Source organism: Falco rusticolus, chromosome 10 (genome assembly GCF_015220075.1).
Source record: "Falco rusticolus isolate bFalRus1 chromosome 10, bFalRus1.pri, whole genome shotgun sequence".
Classification (NCBI taxonomy): domain Eukaryota; kingdom Metazoa; phylum Chordata; class Aves; order Falconiformes; family Falconidae; genus Falco; species Falco rusticolus.
Window position 1 is genome coordinate 7670499 of NC_051196.1, and position 26299 is coordinate 7696797.

General features: G+C 42.3%; 1 long non-coding RNA gene across 1 annotated transcript in view; it reads right to left on the minus strand.

Annotated features, from left to right (window-relative positions):
• LOC119154245 overlaps positions 1 to 26299 on the minus strand; it is a 109882-nt gene that overhangs the window by 49132 nt on the left and 34451 nt on the right. Inside the window, exons 2-3 of the long non-coding RNA XR_005106397.1 lie at positions 4220 to 4314; positions 1639 to 1723 (exon numbers count right to left, since the gene is read on the minus strand). This is a non-coding gene — a long non-coding RNA (uncharacterized LOC119154245). The remainder of the gene's footprint in view (positions 1 to 1638; positions 1724 to 4219; positions 4315 to 26299) is intronic.

The window sequence follows — 26299 nt, forward strand, 5'->3', positions numbered from 1 at the left end:
GGCAAGGAGGTGATGGACTTCCTAGGTTGCCTGTGACACCTCAGGAGCTGCTTTATTCCATTTTGAACAGAAACAAGAATAAGAAACACTCCTCTTTCTGAAGCCAATGTTTCTGAACCTCCTTTCTATCTCTAATACTGTTTGCATCTCATTCCACATCACAAACATCCCAACAAAGGTCTTCCAGCAACACAGAAATGTTAAATACCACCTTCTCCAGCCTGGGTACTCATAAGAGCAAGAGGGCTACAAGGAGGTGAGGAACAGCACTGAGAGAAGTGTTGCAGCAGCACACTCTACAGAGTCTCCACACAGATTCACCTAGCTGCTGAAGTACCGGACTGGCTTGATGACTTTTTCTATGTAGGACCAGCCCAGCTTTCACTTTGGGTTTTATTGCAGGAAAAAGCTATTCAATGCTAGTCACTTGTGGTTGCCAGTACTTAGCATTACCTAATTTTAACAGGAGTACTCTAGGACACCCAAAAGAAACACATGGAAAAATCCGTATAAATAACTGTAATGCACCAGACTCCCAAAGCAAAGGGCACATCCTCACAGCCTGCCCTGTCTCTCCGCAAATGATGACACAACATGCTGAAGAATCCTCCTGCACTCTAGAGAAATAAAGAGGAACAGGGAATATTTTGGAAGGGAAGTGTGAAATGTAGGAGGGCTGGGGAACTGTCTTCCTTATTTTTACATATTTTCACCTTCTGACATACGTAAGTATACATACACGTACCTTTGTGTGGCATTTCACTCCCTAGTAAATATCAAATACTCATGAAGAGTTTCTGAAATTAGGAGGAACGCTCTCATGGTTTACGTGCTCCCTCTAAGAATACCACATCATTTCAGTCAAGACAGAGGCAGGGTCTGGACAATATTCTAAAACGTAACAAGGTCTACCTCATCAAACGCATCGCTCCTACTGAAAACCAAGTACCCGTTGGCCTCAGTGCTGCCGACCGTACACTGTGTGCAGCCATTAAATAAACCCCCCAGCATTTTACCAAGCTTGGACAATCACACTGGACAACATACCAAGATCAATGCGGGAGATGAGGATAAAGACCAAACAGCTCTGGAGATGTCCTAGAGAAGTCTAGTAAACAACAGCCCTCCACAGAGAAAGGTGATAGAAAAATCAAATCACACTGAAATTTATTGAAGCTTAAAGCTGCTTACAAAAATGCTCAAGGTGAACGATTAATTTCAAACCAGGCCAAATTGAGGAAAAGAACCTTGATGCACACACCAATTTTGTTCCTCAAAGTCAAGAATTGCCTAATCAATAGTAGTGCTAAAAGGAGATGGGCACTCTCAGGGGTACCATTACAATGAATTGCACTGGGTTTTAGCCACCTGGCTCCCAATTGCTTTAATAGATGTCACATGGCTAAAGCCCGGTCTAAAGCTTTAAAACGTCACCCCTTGGTCTTCCTGAGCATCCACTGCTGTTAGGTGGCAAATGTGAAACAGTGGGAGGGACTGTGAGATTTACTCCTGTATTGACCAGCACCAGAACATGCCCAGGAATTTTCACTGCTGTTGCAAGTGTCAGTTACTAGGTGAAGAAAGGCAAAGCAGGAGAGGTAAAAGAGGTGAGAGAAAGTGAAAAAAACTGTACTTAACCCTTCCTCTGTTGACATGTTGATAGCAGGCTGCATCAGGTACTCACATTGCTGGACTAATCCAATCAGCCCTCCTCTGCCATTAGCTAAAAATAAATAAGGACCTTTTAGGTAATGCTCTGACTGCTCCCCCCATTCCAAACTGTGCTCAAAATCTTACTGGAAAACCTTCAAGGGGTTTAAGGTTTTAAATCAAACAAAGAAGCGGACAAAAGGAGAAAAATCCGATCAGAGCAGAAAGGGTTAGCTTACACAGGCACTGATTTTTTTCCATTTTCACCAGCACCGAACTCCACAGGAGCAGTAGCTGGAGAGACAGAAGGAAGCAGGTAAATAGAAGAGGAAGGAAGAGTTTCTTTCATGCTTATATTATGCATAATTTTAGACAAGGAGAGGCGGCATCCTGTCAACAAGATCTGGGCTTGACTTGATTCCTGGGACTGCTAGTGGTCAGCTATGGGATGGTGAGCAATCTGTTCCCTTTCTCTGACAGTTCTACAGCCCCAGAGCCCTCCAAGGATGGGACTGCCCTGCTGTGCCTAGAGAAGAGCAATGGGAGTTGGCCTTGGTAGTAGGCTCCTCACGAGAGGTCACTTTGTGGTGGGGCTCTCACAGAATATATAACTGCCAATTAACAGCAACCACTTTTTAATAGAAAGTGCACAAATACTGTCACGAAGAACAACAAATGTTCTTAAGTGGAAGTGGGTGGGGAAAGGGAACAAAGAAAATAAGTAAACCAAAGAACGTAAAAAACCCAAAGAAACTGAAAAAAAAAAATCCTTGAAGAAAACCTGACCCTGCCAGTTATGAGTGGTGCAAAAAAAACCCCCCAAAAAACCCAACAACAAACCAAACCAAAACAATTTGTGTACTATCTATCTTCCTGCCAGTCATTTAGAATACTGTGCTTCTAAAGCTTAGAAGGGTAATGGTTAGCCCGTGCTTTATAAAAGAAGAAAAGGAATGGAAAAATCTTCCCCAAAATAGCAGAAAACTGTTATGAGCATGCAAAACCTAGGAAGTGGGTTTTTTCTATATATGAGCTTGAATGTATTTCATAATATGACCCCTTTCCATTGAACCCTACATACATTGTATGTGCTTTAGAATAATAATTATTAAAAACAATAGAATGCCCTGAGCCAAAGCGAAACTGTATACTGTAAGAAACAGCATTGAGTTTGCTATTAAAATAAAGGACAGAAGTCTGATAAGGAGACGGTTACTTGCAGGTCTGATCCAGATCCCATTAATTTGATAAGTTTTGAATCCAACTATGAGTGTAGGCCTGGCTCACAAGCCACAGAGCATTTGCGAGTGCTACTGTTACGCTGGCTTTTGCAGTCTCTCTCTTCATAGACGTTAGAGCCAAACCCCATCAGTTCCCCTTAGTTGCGCTGGATTGGCACTTTGGAAATCCTGGTGGACAGGAAAGGTTTAAATCCTCACATCTGAGGAGTAAAAGCAACACAGAGCTCAGCTACTGGCTAAAAGTGCTCAAGAAAAATGAAGGTAGAAGAATTGGCAGGAAAAGGAGAAACAACAAGCAATAATATGGAGGGGGAAATTAAATTGTAAAAAGGTACAGCAGGGAAGGGAGAATAGGAGACAGTATGGGAAACAGTGGGGGGAAATTAAATTAATCAAAAATAAGGAAAACATTTAGGGAAACGTAAACAACGAGAAACAGAGGGGGGCACACAAGAGGCAAGAGGTATATTGGAGGCAACAGAAGGAAAGAGTGAGGCAATGAGAGAGAGAAAGAAAAGCTGGGGGGGAGGTGTGAGAAACTGAAAATGGCAAGACATAGGAGAGAAAATGGAAGAGAGAGGAAAAGGGAGGTAAAGAGAAGGATTTGTACAGGGAGAGGACCAGAAAGAGCAGAACAATCCTACGGAGCCTGCTGTGGTGGGTCGCAGAGGAGTTCACAAGCCCATGCACTCCAACTATTTCTTTTTGATTCTGTGTCATTGTCAGGCTTCAGACTGCAGCTGCAAATTGTTTGTCTGGCAGTTCTGGTAGGTTTGATTCAATAACTCCTATAAGAGGGCAGGCAGGATATCAATGCTGCTTTATTGCCTTTTTCTCTGCCTACAATAGCAATCCTCCAGTTATACAGTATTATAAAGTGCCATCACTGGGGGTTGTATCTCAGCATAGTCACATCTCATCTTCCTTGACTATAATAAGCTGGCAAAGGTAAAAGTCTGAAACTATGTAAGCTTCATGAAATGATTAACATTCAGGCCTAAAGACTGGTGTCAGGGTTGGGCACTGAGCAAACAACAGACCCTCACTTCCCAAGTACCACAGTGAGAGGCAGCTACATCCTACATGATCAGCTGCACCAATATGTACTCAGTAACCTGTGTCAAGTCTTACTCCAGCCACTAGTGGACAAAACATGAACACTCCAGAAAGCTGCAGCCACTGCTCGGGAACAGAAAAAATAACCCATGCAGTCCGGTCACTTGAGTAACTTTTCATGCCTCTCTCCTAATCCTTTGGATGCGAGCTCTTTAAAAATAATCACACAGTGACATTTAATGTTAAGACTGGATTGACTGACGTGGACTTACCATTTTTCCTCCTGGAAGTTGGTTCCTTCAGGCTGCAGGGGTGTGCCTCACCAGGCTGACATAGAGAAACGTCCCCAGCCTTGAGTGTGCATGATCTGTCAATAAGAAGAGGCTTTCAGTTACACAATGCTGTCAAATAGCACCTTTTACAAACACTAAATTCAAGTTAAAAATGTCACAGTAAAACAGGAAAATCACCACAGAGAAAACTGCCTGTGAGGCTTTTTATTGGCGTATCTTTTAAAAAAGAAAAATTCCTGGCACATGGTTCTTGTTAAAGGCACACAGATCAGAACAGAACTTACCATTCAGGTCCAGTCATCAGAAATGTTGGGAGTAGCTGCATAGAGACAGGCCCATTTTGTTTGCTTAAACTTTGTCTCACATATATATACAGTTATATAAAAATCCATTTCATTTTAAAAATCATAGGTTGATGCCTTTAAGGTTGTGTTTAGAAATCATTGTGACTTTACATTGCAGTTTATTCCGTATATTTCCATCCTTCTGAATCACACTGTTCAACCTCCTGCTTATTCTTAATAGATTAATTTGCAATTGCTCCCTCGGCATTTCAGCCTTTCATGATGGAGAGCAATTCCTCTCATTTCACTCATCAAGGCTCTATATAACAATGAAAGTTCCTATAGGTCACCTCTGTTGTGCTTTATTTCCTTAACCCCTTTAGCCTTCCCGCCCAGTGAGCATTCTTAAACCTGGAGCTCTCTGGGCTAAGGCAAAAATAAAATTTCTCCTGCAAGGCAACTGCAGCCAAATCTGTATTGCATCAGGTCTATAGAAAATGTGACTGTAGCCATGTGATTTCAGTTCTCCAACACCTTTACGTTGTCATAATATCCCATTTGTTTTTTTTCCAAGCAGTCACACACACAGAACTGCTGGGATTTTTCTCTAATAACCCCAGGTCTCTTTTTTTCTTTGGTACACTGAATAATATGAACTCTGCTGTGGTTCACTAGCTCTAGACTTACTGTTATAGCCACTAAAAGATCCAAATCCTTCTCAGCTTGGTAAGCGTTGCTTCTTACTGTTTGCTTAATCTTTACGTTTGGCAGAATAATCAATGTCTGCTATTTTACTTGCTATAATCTTTCAGAATAAAATTGATAGGCAAGATTCTGAGCTGCTGTAAGTTGGCATCACTTCACTGGTCCAGTTTCACACATTAAATAGATGCTTCAAAACAAACCTGGAAAGGCAAGCCACCAGTTTGAATTTTCCAGTTGTTACTTATGACCAGTAGCTGTTTCCTAAGTTGTGGTCCTGCCTCATAATTTGCATTTATGTAGAGGAAAGCCCTGACAGCCTGCAGGCAGGCAGGCATGCTCATACACTGTGGAAGAGGTGCAGCTCAGGGTGCAAGTGCAGGGTAGCTGAATGTGTCCAAAAGTAGCCCTACTCTCCCAAGAAATTTGCATTAAAAGAACAAATCAACACATTTTCTTAAAGAACAATTTTACATTGCATCATATTCCAGGATGCCTCTTCTTTGGTGCAATCTGACCATTCCAGGGAAAACAAAATATTTCTGACCAGCAATATAGTACTAAATAAAACATCTGCCATTCATACACACAGTCTTGAAGGCTGAGCATCTTTAGGGGGAGGAGACAACAGTTACTTCGAAGTAATTCAGTGTTGATTGGGTTGGGGATAATTTTCTGGCAACTAAGGATGGGATTGAGACCAAAAAATCATTTCAATAGCTACTACACCTTTCAGTCTCTAGAGACCTAGAATTGATTTGAACTGGTCTACCATTTAAATGGAGAAAAGCTATTATCCCATCACTAATCTCTTGAGCCATTTAGTCCCACTTGAACCAATTTTTTCTTCAACAAGCTATTTTACATATTTCACTTTGGCCACAATCTATATTGGAGAAGCTTATCACATGATTCTTGTAAAAAGATAAGTACCTCTCCCCTTTGCATTTCTGTTTATTCTTGGGTTTGTTGCTAACATGACAGAACTACTAAACATGTTCCACCTCTCCTCTAGGAACCCGGCTTTTCTTGCTACCATTCACAAAATAAGACAACTTCCCGGTAGCTTTTAGAAGATGATCCAGCCTAGAAGCATGTGTTCTAGAGATTTTTTTTCCACATAAATGTAAATTTGTTGCCCTCAAATGTTGTAGCATTCATCAGTATAACGCTGATACCTCCTCAATAGCTCTTGCAGCCCAAAAAAGGTTCAAAGCCAGGATTTGCAGAGTAAGAACTAAAACACAGCATTGCTATGGATCAAATTTGTAAAAACAGTCTTCATCGTTTAGGTGCATTCATGGGCACCAAAAGGTGGACACAGTGCCCACTAGTATAGGAAGAAGCTGTACTTAATAATTAAGAATGTCTTAAAAGTTAGGCCGTTGCTGTCTGACACCGGAATTGCAAAAAAATTAAGAAATCCACATTGGAAAGCCCGTTATGAAAAGTGGGCTGCCAATGAGGCCATCACATCCATGGTAAAGCAAAGCTGAGAGCGTGGAGGTGACAGGGCCACACCAGCCCAGCAGGAGAATTCTTTCTGGTGAGAAAGCAAATGGACATTCATGCCCAAACCTCTTGACTTCTCTCACTGTTTTTCCACTAATTTGTATGCTCACAGGACCCTGTTTTGTCTGCTTCATGCCTTCTCTTCCTTAAACATTTTCCCTGTAGTTTCTCCCACCACTGAATTTACTCAGCCTCCTTCATCACTCCTGGAATTAGAATCCATGCCTTTGAAAAACCTGTGCTTTCTTCATTTCAGGCAGCTAATCCCCCTCCCGCTCACCCCGCAGGTTACACTGCCGAAGCAACACTACTTTGATACTGTTCCTCTGGCAGCAATTAGAATCAAATCAGCACCAGGCTGTTTATAAAAAGGGATGTTGCTATAATGACACTATCAATTCTTCCAAACATTGTAGCTATTTATCAAGTGATTAAAGTAGAGTAACTTACTCCAGTTTTACTAGCCTATTTTCCATCGGAACTTAAAAGGTTTTACTGCCTCAAGTACGGCACTTGGGCTGCTAATAATTTCGATTTTATTACATTATCATATTTTTTAGATTTATTTCTAGGCTTTGCATAAGATTCAAATTCTTACCCAGTTTATAAAATAAGATAAATTTATCTTGGTCAAAAATCACATTAAGATAATTGTCTTGCCCTTTTGGCAGATAATTTTGTTTGTAATATATTGAAAATGCTTAGGTTTTTGTTTTCCTAACCACTCATTCTTGCAAAAGTGGCTATTTTTTTCCTGACATGGGCAACTCTGTCTCCCCCATCACTGTCAAGAGCTGTCATGTCTCCTCCCCTTTTCCCCTCTCCATTAGGGGAAAACGAAACAAAACGTGCCTGCTCTTGGCTTGCCAGCGAACTACCACGGACACCCGTATTCCCGGCAGGCATAACAGGGCTGACTTGTCCACTGGTAGTGCTACACTTCAGTGTTGGGGGCTCACAGGAGTGCTTACGCAGACAGTCCCACACTATGATTAAGGCGTTGGCAATATGCACACGAACAGGCACCACGACAGCCTCTTACCCAACCAGCGTGCTATGGTATGCATGGAGCTTAATTGTGCTCCTCAACAACTCCCTGGCTGCTCCCTGTTAATGAAAATATCCATTGCTGATAGCCGACAGAAAAGATCACTTGTTAAAGAATGAATGAAGAAATCACTGGCTGATTCCTTCACCCTTTGTCCTCTCCATCAGGCCTTGGTATCCCTGAAACTGCTGCAATGCCTCCTCTCCTAAATCCACACTTCTTCCACCTCAGAAAGTAGCAAGCTGCAGATAATACTGTAGCCTGCCAAGGCAATTAATGCAGAGTCAATTTAGTCAGATACTAAGTATTTGCTAAAATTCCCAAATTATTAAAAAGATACTACTTATCAGGTATCAGAAGAAAGTTGCAGCAACTAACCCTAGAGTACCAAATCGCCCCTAGGATCTCTGAGGAAGGTTAATTATCTGAGCTTTATCTTTAAACATCTGGACGTCTGTCTTGAACAGCCTCAGTACCTTGGCCCTAGGATGTCTGAAAAGCAACCTATGATCTCCATCATCAGCACTGTGCTTCACTGAAATTAGATTTTTCAATGTATGGGAAATTCTGTTACTTAAAAAGCACAAAATCACAGCTAGAGAAAAACTGTATGAGATTTTTTGATGAATCCTCTCCCCCACCGCCAACCTCCAAATACTGCTTGTTTAGAGGGGAAAAAAATCAGCTTCAGGAAAGTTAACTTCCAAATTTTATTTAGAATGCATGGGGTTTCCTTTGCGCATATACAGCATTATTAGAAAATAATCATTTATACTGACATATTTTAACTTGATGTCAGTAATTAAAATATGATAGCTCCTCCTACTTTAAAAAAATTTAAAGGCCTGTGCTGCTTAGTACTGATGGAATTAACTCTGTTACACAGTAAAGTAAGTGGAATTATGATGTAGAAAAAGGATAGCAATACCCTGAGTTTTGAATAGGATAAACAAGGATTTTTCAATATTCTAATAGACCAGCATATGAAGCACTCATGACAGAAGTACCAACAGACACTGGGTAATATCCAAAAGGTTTCAAGGTATGATGTTGAAATATTACATCATTTTTTTTAGAGTGAAATTATTCACATTTCTAATGTAGCCCAGGAGCTTACAAAAGCAATTATCTCCCTGTATTTTCCTACACTTCTTGCTCAAGGGACCAGGAACATACAGGATACATCCCAACTTTTTTCTACTTTAATGCAGGCAGAGAAAAAGAAACCATTTAAAATTTGAGAACACCAAAGAAAAGCCCCAAAACAGAGCTAAAACAAATTTTATTTAAAATGTTCAGGCTCCGTTTCAGTTTATGATTAAAGTGAATATCAGTTTACATATTTGTGCTATTTCTGATGAAAATTCTATGGAATATATACAGACAGAAATTCACACATTTCCAGTGAGAAAACATCTACCTTTCTCCTTCACCGTCGCTCAGAACCAGGCGACATTAAACCCTCCCTTTGTGCCACCCAGCCAGCAATGTGGGGACAACACACACATGGCAGAAGCCAAGTACAAGGGAGGCAGCTAAGGCTCCCTGCAGTGAGAATGGGTTCAGTTCTGTGGATTTCAGTACAGCCATAGAGAAACTGCACCAACAATTTGTATAAATCACAATCCAGACGGGTTGGCAACAAAAGTTTGACTGCTTTGCATACTCCGTATCGCCGAACATTTTTTCTCTTGTAATGACACAGTGAAGAAGCTGATGATCATAAATATGGAGTGCATCACCCTGTCCTTTAACTCCCTCCTTATTACTTTTTGCAATATAATACATGCATCTCAAATAAATTAAACATGTGACATATAAAATCAGTTCATGTTTTTGGGGGCTTGTCAAAATCCTAGGAAACCAAAACGTTGAAAATAACTTGTCAAAACGTTCTGGGATGAAGTAGTTAAGCTGTCATCGACAGTTTAAACACTGTTTATTTGAATATGTAAAGCAACTTTTTGAAAAAATGGAAGTACAGAGTCTGTTGATCTGGAGTTCTTTCTCAGATGTCTTAATTCTATTTCCCTGATCTCCTAGCAAAGAAAACTTCACATGAAGTGCGAGGCCATATACACCCACAGTGAAGTAAGTATACTGCTCTACCGACACAACTGATTTGACAAAGTATGGCAATGGTATTACCACGGTACTACAGGATTATTACTCTGCAGTGTCCATTATTTGAAATGGAGTTACTCTGTGCTTACCACAAAACACAAGTAGCATTTTGCAGTAACACAATAAATAACCCATGTCATCTCTGTATCTACACCTTTTGCAGGAACAGATACAGAGCCAATCTAAAAACAAATCTAAAAGTGCTATAATAATGCCGGAACGACATGCCTCTTAAGCTGTTTACAGCTGACAGACTAAGTGAAATGGTTTGACAAGGAAGAACACAGTATGTGTTGACAGCCCTGCTTAGTTCATATTTGAAAGGCAAAATTAAAGTCATACTTTCACAAGGTGCAGAATTCTGTGCACTTGAAGGACATTTTCTTAAGCAAGGCATGGTATTAAGCCTCTGCCATCCGCCTTCTCCTACCTCCCATTTTTACGTGTAGGCCAGCCACTAAGTGGCACACCTCAAAAACCAGTCCTGATGACCTATCTCAGTAATTGCTTGTGAAAACATATCATTTAGGAGAGTATGGAGAAAGCAATAGCAAGAACAGCCATAAACATTCATCCTCAATAATTTAAGGGAGCATGGCAACATATGGGCAGCATTTGGCTTTTCTTACAGCAGGCAGCACCATTAGGAAAGAGCAAATATCAAACAAAGGCTGAGTACAAATCCCCTCTATCCACAGAGACACCTTTCACTTGATTACAGGATACGAGAGAAAAACACACAAACACGGTGAATCCTGAAAAAAAGTAAATAAGAGCTAAGACAGGTCAGAGGAAAGGGCTGGAGACAGGCACTATGAAAAACAGACCAGTTTGGCAGTACTTGCACAGCTCTAAGGCAAAGGGAGCAGGAAGGCTCAAAGGACAAATGGTGGCAAATAGCTGGCCTCTCATTTTCACCTTGTCCTTGCTAATCCTGGGGGCTTGCAGTAACCAGAGGCTGTCAGTAACTCATGTGGCAGTCAGTGTGAAAGTAATCTGGTAGGCTCAAGTCCAGCTACTATTGAAGAGGTTTCTTCACTGCAAAAGTTCCTGCTAATACTTGGCCTCTGTTAGAGGCCATGGGAAGCCATGAACATTCACCTTCCCTCCCATTCTGAGAAACAGTGACTCTGTTATCGTAGGGCAGATGCCCTAAAGAGGGAAAAGCCAATGCTTGCTATTCCTTTTCTGTGGATAAGCCCAGAGGTTCAGCTGCTAGAATGCCAGTCAGTCCAGCTCTTTTAAGGAGCCCTGTAACTGATGAAAATGAGCCCACCGTTGCCAAATGAAGTCATCTCGCTTGAAGAGAACTACCAGGAAAGTGTTCGGAATATTCTGCCCTGGGAGGCGCAGGATGCAGTTACCGCTGCACTTACAGCGGACTGACTCTGCCAGCGCAGCTGACCAGGACCAGGGACCTGTGCTGCCAGTGTTCAAAAGGAGCCTGGCTGCCGGCAGCACCTTCCGTACGGGTGAGTGGAGAGCTGGACCCAGCTGTAACCTTAGTCCAGCCTTAGTACACAGCTGTCCCCAACGATTTTGGATGCAGCTCCATGTCTGGAGCCCGCTGACGGATCACAAACAGGGACTGTTCAAAACTTCTGGTTGAAGCTGTGGTTCAGGAATTGGAACGGTGCTGAGTGGAAGTGTTTTTTCAAACTAATGGAAGTTTTGCCTACATATTTCTTCCCACACATGAAGGTCATCAAATGTTTGTGTGCCAAATGTTAGAATTGATGCTATCCTAATGAACTCTGAAAACATTTTCCTGTCAAAGCAAATAGAACAAGTTGACATCACTGATCCCAGCATCGACCAAAGAGGAAAAACAAACAAACCATCAGTTAAAAAAACAGAGGGGTTTTTTTTGTGCTCTAAGTTCAAGGATGTGAGTCCAGCAGTGCAATGACAAAGGGGAGCACGGTGCAGATGACAAAAGGGTTATGCTCACTGCAAAGGAAGCCAGTCCTGAGGAAAAGAGATTGCCTCAGCATCAAGGTCAGAAATGCCTGGGTGCTACCTCCTCCTGCCATGTGGCACATGAGAAGCCTTGTGTCTGAGCTGTGCTGGGTTATTACCTGTAACGTGTGCCACAGGCTAGGACCTGAGCGGAGAGTAAAACCTACTACTGAACCCTGTCAGAAGCTGCAAACTGATTATGCTCTTAAAAGCAAGCCAGCAGCTCTCAACTTCTCTATCCAGAAACTTTCTCCTTTCCAGTTGGAGCTGCCAATCCTTGTGGCTTCCTCCCCTATCTCCCAGAGGATCTCCCAAACCACCTATCCAAGTATAAACCACGGAGTGGCAAGCCTGCTACGATTGGATGCAAGTACGAAGGAAGTGTATCTTAAAGTTATGCTGCTAAATTGAGTTTGGGGAGATCCAGACTCATTTCTTCCTTCTAACACGATTCCTGTATGTCCCTTGGCAAAGCTGTGAAATCATTCCACAGGGGAAATAACCACATATCCTCCTTTTGCCTCTCCTGCTTGTTCAGAAATTTGGGACAGGGTTCATCTTGCTGTATGCAGTTTCTAGCAAACAAGTGCCCGGTCACAATCTCTAGATAGCTCGGAGGTTCAGCATACATCTAATTAAAGCTAATTTTACTATTCACATGGTACAGAGGAAAAGATAAGAGACTTTCTGCAGAGTTACACAGGGGGTCTGCAAGTCTAGTGAAAGCAGATATGTACCAAGCACCAACGAAGTTCTCAAACTAATGTTTCTCCTCAGCTGCTCTGGCCATTTTGTGAAGAAGATTTTTGACAGAAATTGCTACAGGATGGAGGTCCTGTTGAAAAGTACAGCATTAAATTTGGGAATAATGACAGAGGAACCAGAGCAGAATTAAAAGGATTAAATATACTTTGTTGCTCCCTACATCAAACACATCTCCATTTTATTTACTGTTTTAATTTCCAGTTCTCCCATGCTCACCCTGTGCTATCACCCATGCTTTTTGAACTGAAAGGTATTATCTCAGCTCCCATTTCTCCAAAAGTCGGTTCTAATCTCAGTCACCCTCTAGCCCTGCAGTTTTCCTTCTCCTTGACAAGCCTGACCACTTAAATTTCTATCAGCTCAGGCAATGTTTACCCACACCCCTTTCTGTTCCTATCTCATTTCTTCCCTTTCCAGTTTTTGCGATGCCATCGTACATCTATGCCAGCACACAGAGCATGCAGCAATAGACATATAGATCCTGACTGTGTTCAGGAAAGGGGAAAGGCTGAAGTGAATAACATCCTGCATATGAATGATTCCTTTGCTTGCTATACTACAGTGAGCTGTGCTTTCATACACTGTGATGGATGTGAGTTATGGGTCACTCCTTCAGTTGTGAAAATAAATGTACAACACTTGCCAATTGTTATACTGTATATTACAAAATTCTATCACTTAAGATTTATACACTTAGCAAACCAATCACACAAACAATACAGGTACAGCACAACAGTTCCACTACCAGGCTTTTTCTTGTTAAGACAGACAGATGCAAAATCACCCTTAGCAATAAAGTGGTGCTACATTATCCAGAGCGGGACATTTTATGGACAAAGCGTTTATCATATCCAGAGTTTGCCTTGGGTGCAGTGGACTTAACATGTGTTAAGTAATGCTTAAGTGATTTGCAGAACTGGCCTAATAGCCCAAAACACTCCTAGCTCTATTTGCTTATAAATACATTTCAAGGTCCTGATTGAAGTCTGTAGTGCCCTAAATGGCCTGGGACTCAGTTACTTAAGAGATATCATCTCTTCTTATAAATCTTACATGGTAATTCAGAATGACCAGTTGTTCTTGCTTTCTTTTCCTGGGTGGACAATGCGGTGTCTTTAACAGGAGATGCATGAGCCTGGAACCTGTCCTCATGAGCCTTCACACAGAACAATGCTTCAGGGGACTATTTCAAGGAGAAGTAGGAAGCGGGTCTCTTCAGTGTGACAAACATCAGTTAGTCTCTTCAGCAATCTTTTACATCACGTCAGTGACAGAGGGCCTGGCTGTGACTGGCCATGTGTTCAGGAAAGCTATTCCAGGAACCTTTTTTTCTTCCTCCTTTAACCACAGAACCAATGCAAGAGCTGAAAAGTCACACACTAACACACACCACCTGTCCATAAGGTCTGAGCTGTCATGGCATCCAGGTAATGTCACCAGATGGACTGGTAACCCTTGCTGATCCCAGCTCCACAAGGCTCCCTTCAAGTGTTCACAGTGCCACTGGCACATCTTAGCTAATGAAAGTGGGTCCTGGCCACTTGTATTTTTATTTACAATCATGTTTTCCATTTCAGGTTCATTTTAACTGGCATGAGCTGCTGAAGCACTGGATGCCCTTATCTGCTTTCCTCAAGGGAAACAGATACATAGTGTACATAAGATTGCAGGTTTTTAAGATTAAATGCTATAAACACAGATCAATTTATACGCTTTTTATCCCTTTAAGGAACTCCTGTTCACGGCATTCTGTTCCAAGTTTCCAAAATAACTTCTACTTACATTCACATTTAGAAGCACTTAAAACACAGCAAAGAGGTAACACATTTGTGGATCTAACAGGCAGCAGAGACCTCAGGTCTGCCTCCCAGCTACCCCAAAACCTCAGAAGACAACAGAGGAAACACCCAGTGCAGCTGAGCCCACTCAGGGTAGGGCTGCACAGGCCCCTCCATGGGGTACCAGAGGGGTCCCCAGCAGAGAGGACAGGTGATCTCAGCACAACCGCTTCTCAAAAAAACCCCTGACACTTACGGAAAATTACAAGGAAACCACTTCCTTCATTTCTGTTTCCATGATGCCAGCGAAGACTATCTGGTCACCTTCTTGAAAGGAAGCTTGATTACTTACTTGTCTTTTCAGTAAGGCTGCCCTGATGAAAAGGAACTGAGAGAGACGAATAGCCACCCACAGGTTAACAGCCTCAGTGGGTTGTTTTGCTGTTTGCTTTAGTTCATTGGCTTAAAAGGGTCAGCAACCTTCATCCCAAGGAGCCTGTTAGAGAAGTAGCTTTGAGCAAAACATGTAATTAACCTTTGGAACTCACTGTAGCAGGATATCATTGAAGAAGCACATGAGAGAGATTTTCATTTTTTAAACAGGACTGTATATAAGCAACTAAGGACACAATCAAAGATTATCAGTGTTTTCACTACAGAGAATTCAGTGGTAAGAGCCACTAACCACTTTGCTTCCGGGAATCAAGAACAAACAAAACCAATGACTAATAACAAATTCTTCACTCACCAAATGGTAGGCAAAGCCAGTAAGATCACAGAATCCTAGAATGGTTTAGGTTGGAAGGGACCTTAAAGATCTAGTTCCAACCCCCCTGCCAGGGGCAGGGACACCTTCCACTAGACCAGGTTGCTCAAAGCCCCATCCAACTTGGCCTTGAACACTTCCTAGGATGGGGCATTCACAGCTTCCATGGGCAAGCTGTGCCTGTGTCTCACCACCCTCCCAGTAAAGAAATTCTTTCTATTATCTCAGTCTTCTTGAATTTGATGAGATTTGCATAGGCCCACCTCCCAAGCCTGTCAAGGTCCCTCTGGGGGATGAATCCAGACTGCTTCAAGTCTTCAGAAAGAGCCGCTCACAGAGGCAGGAATAGAAACTACAGTTGGTGAATGGATATTTGACCTGTTCTGTTATGGCAATTTTTGTGTCCAGGCTCTGCTTCAGGCCCACTTACTTGCTAGCTCCCAAGTGGTGGCCCTTCACAGCCTTAGAAAGATCAACCAAAAGCACATAAACCCCACGCTGACCACAAAGGCTTAACAGGCAAGTTGAAAGTAGTATACCTATAGAGAAGATTTCAAATGGAAAGAACCAGGAACCCAACTGAAAACATTTTATTTTACTGTGCAGGAGACTCAAATGGCTTTTGCTAAGAAGAATCCAACTGACAAACCTGTCTAAGAATGACATCCTTTAAGTGACTTCTGTCATATTTAGAAAAAATGTAAAATCCCTGGGTTAGAGGGACAGGGCAGCAGACAGGAGACATGAGATACTTGGAATATGCTGACATTTGGAGTACTTTGAAGCTGTAAGACTCACAACTCTCCTTCAAGACAGAAGGTCTGAAATGTGCAGCACATGCTGAACTATCAGGGTTATGGCAGCAAGAGGGCCTGGTAAAGACCTGTGCAGACAGAATGCCCCAAGTTCTCCCATTTTGCTACCATTACCATCAAAAATAGGCAAGAAAACACATCTTTAGCACTACTGGGTGAACCTACCAGAGGTAGACATTGTGTATAATTATATCTCTAGTGCCATGTAACTAACTGCCTGGCATTCACAGGGCTCTATCCTCAGCAGTGTTAACTCATCCTAGATCCCCTGACATCCATCAATTTATTCCAGTTTTGAACAGGTAAGACTTCAGATTTGATCCGAAGGATCTTCACAAGCTAAAAGAAATAACTGTAGTTTTGGCATTAGCATTTCTCTACACAAAGCCAAAATGTCGTCATGTGTATTGGTGTGGAAAAAAACAAACCCAAACAACTAACAAAAGCCCCTGCAGCCTTGTGAAACACAGAAAGGGAAACTATGCTGTGAGCTTTGACAGTAATAAAAACATAACTGGATTGATTCTAGAAAATTTATTGAACAAAATTTAGTTAGAGTCTTTTTGTTTTGTTTTAACGATTGCACACCGCTTATTTTTTATAAGCTCGATTATGCCGTTAAGGCACATTCCAGCAGAGGGCTGAGGTGAAAAAACCTCTCCAGGGAGGATGCAGCAGAAGAAAAAGCCTCTGGGATGTGCAGGAGTTGAGCTAATCCTTTCTAGGCATGTGTTCGGCATTATCTACCTGCAGCTCTTGCACTTCCCAGTGGAAAAGCAAATCTGTGGGCTCATGGCTAGGAAGTTTCTGCCTCCTTCAAGCACACTGTGCCCAGGTGTGAGAGGGGGTGACCCAAACCCTCCTTCAGGCATAATAGCTGCAGAGTTTTTTGTGAAGAAGTTATTCAACTTGGGGACCTGGTCCCTTCACCACTACTTCATCACCAAAACCTGAGCTTTCTCAGGAAGATCATACACGTCACGTCTCCCAAGGCAGCCAATGCTGCTATGTTTTTAAAAACTCTGTTGCTCAACCTAGAGAATGTTTCATGACTTAAAACACTGAAAATATTCCACTCTGACCTAAGAATTAACTGCTCCTCTCAACAGCCCAACAGACCACGCTGTAACTAACAATGAAGGTCATTAAGCCCTTCAACCCCTCTCCTTCCCCAGCAACAGAAACAGGAACAAGGGCTGGTGTAAGCAAGCTTAATTGGGTAGTGGGATGACTGAGCAATATTAGGCAGCCCTATTACACTAACCTCCTTACCCCACTTCAGCTTAACTCTTTCCTGAAGCAGAGACCAGAGCTCTGACTTTTCAGGAGGCACCACGAAGCACTAAGCCCCAGGGCTACTGTGCCTCAACCTCCTCATAAGCAGGTACTGCTCCTTCCACTTCACTTGCCAAATGAGAGGGCTGTAGAATTCCTTACCAGAACAAGCTTTTAGTGCCTGGAGAGAACACTAGAAATGGCATAAAACATGGTTCATAGTATTTGGGATCCTTGGAACAACTTCAAAGCAAATTCCACCAGGTGCAAAAACTATTCCAGTTCCTCAAATGCAGCTTCTCTCACCTCAGTGCTGGTGCATATTGAAATGTACATGCATGTTTCCAGCAAACAGGTACAAGTCCTTGCTTTAATCCATGAATGCAAAAACATTTCCCTCAGACTTCCTTTGAGAAAGATTTTTGCAGTCCTAAAATGTAGTGTGCACCACCTGGGCTTCCTAGAGTCTACCATCATAGTCCCTGCAGCAACCCATCAGCCCTGGGTCTGTGCAGCAACCACTGCCCCAGCCCTTCTGGGGAGAGGCACTGGCCCTGCTTCCTGAGAGGGGCCACAAGCCTCAGCCTGTTTCTGAAGTGATCCAGGTGTCAGCACAACATCTCCAGAGCAGAGCTGGGCCTCTCGCAGGACAGCACCCCTCAGCTGCTGATGGCTGCCTGACCTCTCCCGTTAGGGCACAGCCCCTTAACATCACTCTCCCCTTTACTCAGCAAGCTGAGGACCACGTGCAGCCTGTGGCGCAGGGGCAGCAGAGGGACAGACCTACTGCCCATATTCCTGGGTTACTCCAGCTGAGCTGCCCTGTGTCCTCCCCTGCCACTTGCCCCTGTACTCGGAAGTTGTGTGTGTTGTGCATTCAGTCCATGTTTCCTTCCTTTTGCCCCCGCCTTCCCTCTGTTTTGGGTCCCAGTCAAACACTGCATTATAAGAAGTGTTTAGAAAGGTAAAAAATGTGAACTCTGGGCAAGTCAGTGGGGAAATTCAAACTGAACTTAAAAACAAAAAATATTCCCCCGCCCCAAGAACCAGAATGAATACACAATGCCTATATTTACTATATCATCAAAATGACTGGGGCAGCTGGCAGTCCCGCACTTACTCTCCAGCCCCTGCTACACTGGCAGCACCCTATATCACATCGCTGTCATGCCGCCCCTGTGAAATGCATGCAGTCTCGCTGCACTGCCACCCAGGAGGGCTCCTCCAAGGTGAGGGATAAAGGAACAGCAGGACTGATACTGTGTCTAATGTGGCACAAGGTTCCCTGAGCACAACGTGCCCCAGCTAATGAACGGCACTGCCCCAAGTGCAAACAAGCCGGGAAAGGTTCTGTTTTCAAAGCAAACGTATTGCACTTCAATGAAGATTTTTTTCCCCCTAAAAAGTTTTAATATACACACTAAATTAAGCTTGAGAAAAGGGGACATTTCATCTTTAATCTATTTACTTCTGAATATTTAACATACAATTCTGGCACCAATCACCAGATTTAACTGGAAAATTACTCACTAATCTGTTTGCTTATTTGGAATAATTGGGTAGGCTGCCAGGGAAGAGGATTTCCTACCCTGTTTAATATCTCAGTTAGTAGTCCAATTTCAGCTTGGCGGCATAATTACTCTGACAGAGCTGTAGCCACAGGGCCTGTGAGTGGGGCTGCTTTTTAAACCGTAAATTATGGAGGATTAGCATTTATGAATTTTAAATCAGGGCTGTGGTAGGAGACACTAAAGCTGCTTAGAGCTTGCAAACCACTGCATTCAATCACCAGTCATTAACACATTCCTTCCCAGGACTTTCTGCAATCACATTTAATAAAAAGATATTTCTAATTTGCTTTAGAATATTGTGGCTCTGTGTCTCCAGCATAACACCAGGGATAAGGAGATCTACTTTCCAGAAAAAAAGCATCACAATTTAATCTGACCCTGATTTACCTCCCACATGAGATGTTAAGGGGCTGTCTCCTCTGCTTGTTTCCTACTGCTTCTTCCACCATACGGAAAACACGTGGTTTGATCCCTACTATACTTAAACAATTACAAAAATTAAAAACTGCTGAAATTCAGAGCTGCAATGTGGCTGATCAGCAGAGATCTGAACTCTGCCATCCCCATAGCTCTGCAGCTTCAGTTTGTGAGCTCTCCACTGTTGTGTTTGCCTGTCAGGCTCACGATGAATCATTACGGGGTAAATCCTTCCTTTGATGTAGGCATGTAACTTCTTTTAAGGCCAATGAGAGTTATGTACATGCACTGAGGGCAGAATATTTTATGCCCTGAAGAAGTCGTCTTAGGAAAAAAAACTCTGCCAAAAATCACACTGCTTTGAACTTCGGAGTTGCTCCACTCGGGAGTCTAAAGAGCTCTGAAGCCATAAGAAACGCATCCAAATGCAAATGCGGAGCCCTTCCTCCTAAACATGCACATCTCTCCCTCTGAGATCCTACAATTCAGCAAGGTATAGAAGTTAGTGCTTCACATGACCGTTTCAAAGACAATTGTAGGAAACCTACAATTTTTTATGCTAAGAGTTTCCATACATTAAATTATATCTAAATATATTAATAAAAATACAGTGATAGAGCCTCCTACCACAAAACAGGACAAAAGACATCAGTGAAAGTTACATGCAGCAAAATAAGTAAAAAAGGTGGCAAGTTTGTCAGAGTAAAACTTGATACAGCACCTATCATTAAAAACTGAAAAAACACTAGCAATTGAATAAGGAGCCTGACTGAACTCCTCCCACTGTATCCCCGTGCAATTATCCTAGAAACTCAGAAGAGCTCTGAGCTCTCAAAGCCACTCTCAGGAATGGACAGGAAGAATTTCCCTGCCATTGCGTAGTGATGGGGATTTGTACTACCTCCTCCTCAGAGTCACTCAGCATTGACCTCTGACATAAGCAGGATATCAACCGATGATGCATTACGCTGCAATCAACAGTGCTATTCACTGAAGCAACCAGCTGATTTAAGATTCCCAAACCTTATTGAAAGTCGCTGGAAATTAGGCACTTTGAAAAGTCAACACTTTTGAAAATACCTTTTAATCTCCTAAATTACTCATGCTTTTGAAAACTTTACTCATGCTAAGTACTTTGGGGGCCTCAGTCAGTGAAAGCTAAACTGAAAGACACTAAGGAAGAACCATTTACACAGAACCCTGCTCAGCTCTTATCTCTCCTCTATCCCCCTAGCAACAATAGACAAAAGGACAGTGGAGCTCTTGGCAACACCAGCCCTGTGCCAAGAATTTGTCTGAGTGGCAGGTCCCCGGACCCTACTAAGGTTACTCAGACAGATGGATCTTCTTCCCTACTGCACCCAGAATAGACTTTCTCTCACTGACCTCCTCCCTCCAAAGGCTGAGGGGTGCCACCACTTCTCCCCAAACTGCGAGAAAGATACAGCCCTTCCTGCCACAGGAGGAACGATCTGATCACTCCTCAAACAGGGTAAACTGTCCATGTCTTAGGTACCAGCTCCATGCATTGCTCCTCCTTCTCCTCCTTCTTGCCTGCACACAGCTGAAAAACATTTCTTAATTGCCCTTTTTGATTGCCCCACAGTATTCTTACTGATGCGAACTGTGCATGCACTCCAATGGTATGCATGCAACTGGGGGATAAATGTTTTAAGAGCTGGGGAGAAGGACCATCTATTCGGCATTCAGAGGCTGAGAGGTGCTTCCAAGTGTTTTTTGTCCCTTTGAGAAGCAGTTAGGGGGCAAGGAATGGACACACACAGGTGACCAGTATGAAATGCTCCCCAGAGTATACATACATAACTCGGTACTGCTCGTCTAGATCGTGAACTGAGACTCGGGCAAGCGGCAAGGCCTTGATGTAGAGCTATGTCTGAGCCTGCTGCATGGCAGGGAAGGGCTCACCTATTCCCTAAGAACTAGAGCAGTGCTCAGCCTCTAACTGTAAGGTTTTTTCTTTGCAGGTAAGAACAGAGTGCAGCAAGCCACCTGCACCTTATCTAAAACACCTCTTCAAACACAGTCACCCATATCTTCTATCAGACTGTGGGAGGAGAAAAAGGCACTACACAAGGACCTGAAAAAAAGCCATTTCAGTAGCTGTGTGTTGCTTGGAAAAGCACCAAACAGCAGGACATTCCCCAAAGGGCTGTTCAAGCTGGCTTTGGGAGCGTTGCTGTGATCTCTGCAGAGACAACATAAGGGCTGGAACAGAGATCAGATTCAAAACCCTGACAATCAAAGTCTGAAATGAAAAAAACTAAACAATTTGGACTGAACTCCCACACAGCATCTCTAAGGAGCTTCAATTCCTTAGCATTTGGGCAAAGAGCTAGGCACTTTCTTAGTCCTCTCTGTACCATGTAATTGCCTCAAAATGTTGGCTGTAACCAGAAGTTACATTTTAGTCCTCATAAATCAAAAGAAAAAGAATATTCTCTACATTTAATGTGTATATTGTAGTATTTCTAAATAGCTCCAAATCCTTACTCGTCCCACAAGGTTTATTTCTGTGGATCTGAAAGTATCTTAAAACTTGTAATAGAAGAAAATACTTCTTCCCCCAAAGCAAATGTGTGTGTCTGTGTGTGCGCATGCGCACCACATATATAAGCAATGGATAGAACTTTGACTTGGAAGTCTCTCTTCAGTAGGCTTAATGTGCTTCCTCTGACTGAGAAATGTATAATGTATACAGCAATCCTGTCTGCCTCCTCCTCAAAGCCACCTGAACAATCTCCTTTCGTTGGCCATGGGGCTTTACAAGCAACTCCTCCGTGCAACCAGGTGGCTCAGCAGCATATGGCCTTGCTTTTCTGTCACTGCAGCCTGAAGCATTTTAGACTTGTATAACTTCACCTCTAAAAGGTTGGTTGCTGGCAAACAAAGTCATCACTATTCTCTCTGACACAGGAGAGAATCCAGTATTGCTCTGGGTCCCTTCCAGCGCTTCACCAAGATCCTTCTCATCTTACACCTTGATTGGGAAAATGGTCTATGAGATGCTATGGACAAGAGACTCCCTGAAATAACTCATTTAAGAGCTGCATTCGATCACAGGTGGTTATACTGAGCATAGCATTGGTAGCAAAACCACAAAAGTACTACAGCATTAGCTGTGAAGGGAAAAATGGAAGGGAAATAATACGGTGATGGCCACTGGCAATTACATGTTCTTCTTCCTGAAGGACAAATAAAAATCTTTGCAGATGCTGCTGCATGAAGACAGGCAGCATGAGCTACACAGAGTTCAGCACCTGACAGGCTCAAAACCTGCACAATCTTACAGTTCTGCAAACTAGCCTTTTGGCATTAGCGAGAAGGGAACGGCGATTTCAGGTTGCCACTCTAAGGGAGGAAGAATCAGTTTAACTCATCCTACCCATCCATAGCAGGCAGCCTTGATGGCTGTGGACGACAGGTTATATCCTTCTGCAGAAAACACTTGCAAGCACAACCTCCTTCAGAGCTTTTTAATGCTACCAACTCTACAGGCCATAGTGCACTGACCTTTCAAGTCCTGCTTCATGATACTGTGAAATCAAGTGTTTCACATTGGTTTTTATCATGCTTTTGGTCTTACGGCACATGGTGAAATTGCTGTCTCAAAATGATGCAGCATGCCAAATACTTCGCCATAACGTTTCATGTTCATGTGTGATTTCCCTTACTTCTATGGAGCCAAGCACTTGACGAATGACAGCTGAGACTATTTTCATTAGTGTTAGGGGGATAGCTAAAGAGTCAAAGCGAGTCATTTCTCATGTATAGCTTGATATACCTATATACTGGAGAGAGCATAATCCCATAAAGCCCAGGTTTAAAAAAAAATCTCTCATTGGAAAACACGAGGGACTCATCACTGAAAAATATACTGGTCAGGACTGTAGATCTGTAGAAATTGTGTAAGACAGGAGATCAATGAGCACACCACCTAATTGCACCCCAGGCAGCAAAAGCCTCAGCACTGTCCTAGAAGCACTGGAGTTGCAGTAGTTTTGCAATGGTTTGTCCATGCCTGTTGCATGAAGGAAGAGGAAGGGCAGAGGCAATGCAAATCCTGGGAGGACAACCAAGCTAGGTCAGAGATATACCATCCAGAAACCACCGCGCAGGGTCAAGTCTCAGATGTGCCTTATTTAAATGTTAAAACTCTTCATGACACATTTGTCTTGCTATATACCTCTCTCTGCTTCCTAGTTTAACTTGAGGAAAAGCTACTGAGGCAGGGAGAAGAGGCACCAGCTCAGAGACTCTCATGCAGAAAGATGCAGTAGTAAAAGTCTTGGAGCGTCATTTTCTATAAAAGCTTAGTGCATACACTTAGTACAATGGACTCTCTATGAAAATAGCAAGTTTTTACCATGTTTAGATGGAAAAGCACTTCAGCTGCAAAAACAGTACCTCCCTCGTGTATCTCCTTGTACATAACAAAGAAAATGTATCCCACAGGCAAGCTGAGAGAACTACAAGGTCTTTTTTCCTTTGTCAGCATCGCCCAGATGGTTCCAAGACAGACAGTCCCAGGCATTGGAAATACACTACTGAAGGAAATGGCCCTATGCATAGGGGAGTGTAATGTAGGTAAATGGGGTCCTCTGGAGGGGTCCCACTCCAGCATCACTCCCTCAGCATCAGAAGAGGGTGAATGCTCTCTCTGCTCTTCCTAAAGCTTCTTCTGTTAGTATGCACAACTCTTGTTTCTACATTGTGAAGCTCCAAAAAGCCTCCCTTAGTCTCCCAGCCTTCAGAACAAATAGTTTTAAGAGTGAGACTCCTGGACTGCAGATTAAAACTGATCACACCAAATGGATCCTGAGTCAGATCCACCACTGGCGTGACTGACTTCAGTGCAGCTAGACACATTTATGCTGTCTGAGGATCTGCTCATCCACAGTTAGTGACATCTCAATTTCCTTTTTAATAAGCAACAGGCCCTGTTATAATGCGATATATGGAAGGAGAGATGTAAAAGCTTATAATGTGAAAATTGATTATCATGTACTTTAGACTATTTCCTGCTGTGCCCTTTGTTTTGGTATGCATGTTTCATTTCATTACTCTGAGCTGTTGCACTGTCTCTGAACTACGCTATGAAATACATGAATTATCTCATTATTTTTGGGGCAAAACCTTCAATCCTTCTTAAAAACCATATTCACTCAAAACCTTCTTTGGGCTTCATTAGGGATTCTGAGTGTGATGCGAGAGGACAGAACTGCAGCTACCTTACAACATACACTACTTAAAATTTTGATTCTTTTTGTGCTTCAACTTAAAAAACAAACAAAAACAAACAAAACAAAAACACAGCTCAGTGTGGGTCTGCCTTTTTTTTTATTTTTTTAATGTTCAAAATAAAATTGCTCTCAGGTTGACTCATATGTCAAAGTGTGAACCCACAAGAACTTTTCAAGGCTTAGTCATAAACTTCCAAAATAAAGAGGAGGAGAGCAGAAACGACAGGTAACTTTACTTACAGCCCTACCAGAAGGTGCCACAGAAATATGGCAATGTCTGCATCCTGAATTAGCCTCTATATCAGATAAAAATGATCTAATACTTTTATTTTCATAAATAAATCTTAATTAAGATAATGTCTTCTCAAAGCATAAAGTAGAGGAAGGTAGAAAAAATCCTCCACAAAAATCTGTGTCACACACTCTCCCACTTTGAATTTAGGATCGAGTTGGGGTCATTTTGTAAAGAAAATAATGTTCCAGGGCCATCACAATTTGTGAAAGTCAGGTTAGAGTAAAAGCAAAATTCCCCACTGTCCTCACAAGATTTCTTGCCCTGTTCTTTTGTGAATACGCTAGAATGGGTGATGGATGGGAAGCTGCCCCTTTCTAGAGTTCTTGCTGTGTTTTGTGATAACTCATTATATTTCTTTCTTTACAAATAGCCCCATTAATGCTCCAGAATTGAACAGAATCATAAAGCTTGAAACATCCCACTCCCATTCCAGCAGAGCCAGAGGTATTGTTTCATGAATTACAGAGCTGCCAAAACCTGATTTACCCAAGCGAAGCCTTCAAAGCCAAGTCACAGATATTTATTTATTTATTTAGGATTGTAAAAGAAAACACTTTTTACTGAGATAAGGATGATATAACCTAGCTACAGCTTTATTTAAATTGAATTATTTGTCTTTTATATTTCCTCAACAATATGGTTGATGGAAATGTTTTAGTCCTTGGGTTTTTTTAGGGCTGAACTAAAAACCTTATTAAACGATTTATAGAAAATTTACAAAACAGAGGAGAGTCAAGCTCTTTCAAAGTCTCTGCGGCCTCAAAACCTTATATATTCTGAGATTAGATGTCACTCTTAGTCAGATGATTCTAAACAAGACTACTATAATCCTCTCTGTTATGGAGATATTTATTTTTGTCTGAAAAACTTCAAAGCAGGCCGTGACAGATAATCAAAATAAAAATTTGCATTCCAATGAGAGTTTCTTTTTAATAAAGAAGAATAATTCTCGCAGTTCTTCTGTAAGGGAGAACTGAGCTCGCTCACTCCGAGTTTTGGAGGTTTGAGGTGTGGGGTTTTATTTTATTTATTTTGCATCTCCCATTCATCATTATTCAGTAGTTTTGTTACTTTTGGGCAGAAATGCATCACCAAATTAAGAAACACACCAACGAAACTCAACCATTTCATTTTTTCCTCAGATTATTCCCTAGAATTAATGGAACAACCAGGGATTACCATCAATACATAGTCCTATAACTGCCTTCCTGGGTGAATACTCCACAGAGACACAATGCTTTTCCTCTGGGAACTGGAGCCAGCTGAGATTGCAAGGACAGCGAATGATGCTTTTCGTAATGCGCAGACTTTTTTGAAAATTTTTCTTTTTTGTATTTGTGGTGGCAATGGGCAGCTCTGTCTGTGGACCAGGACCTCAGCATGGCAACCCCTTCATCACAACAAAATACCTGATGCTGTAAAGCCATGTGCAACATCTCTTTAGGGGCAGCTGAAGACACCCTGCACTTGCAGCCATGCACACACAA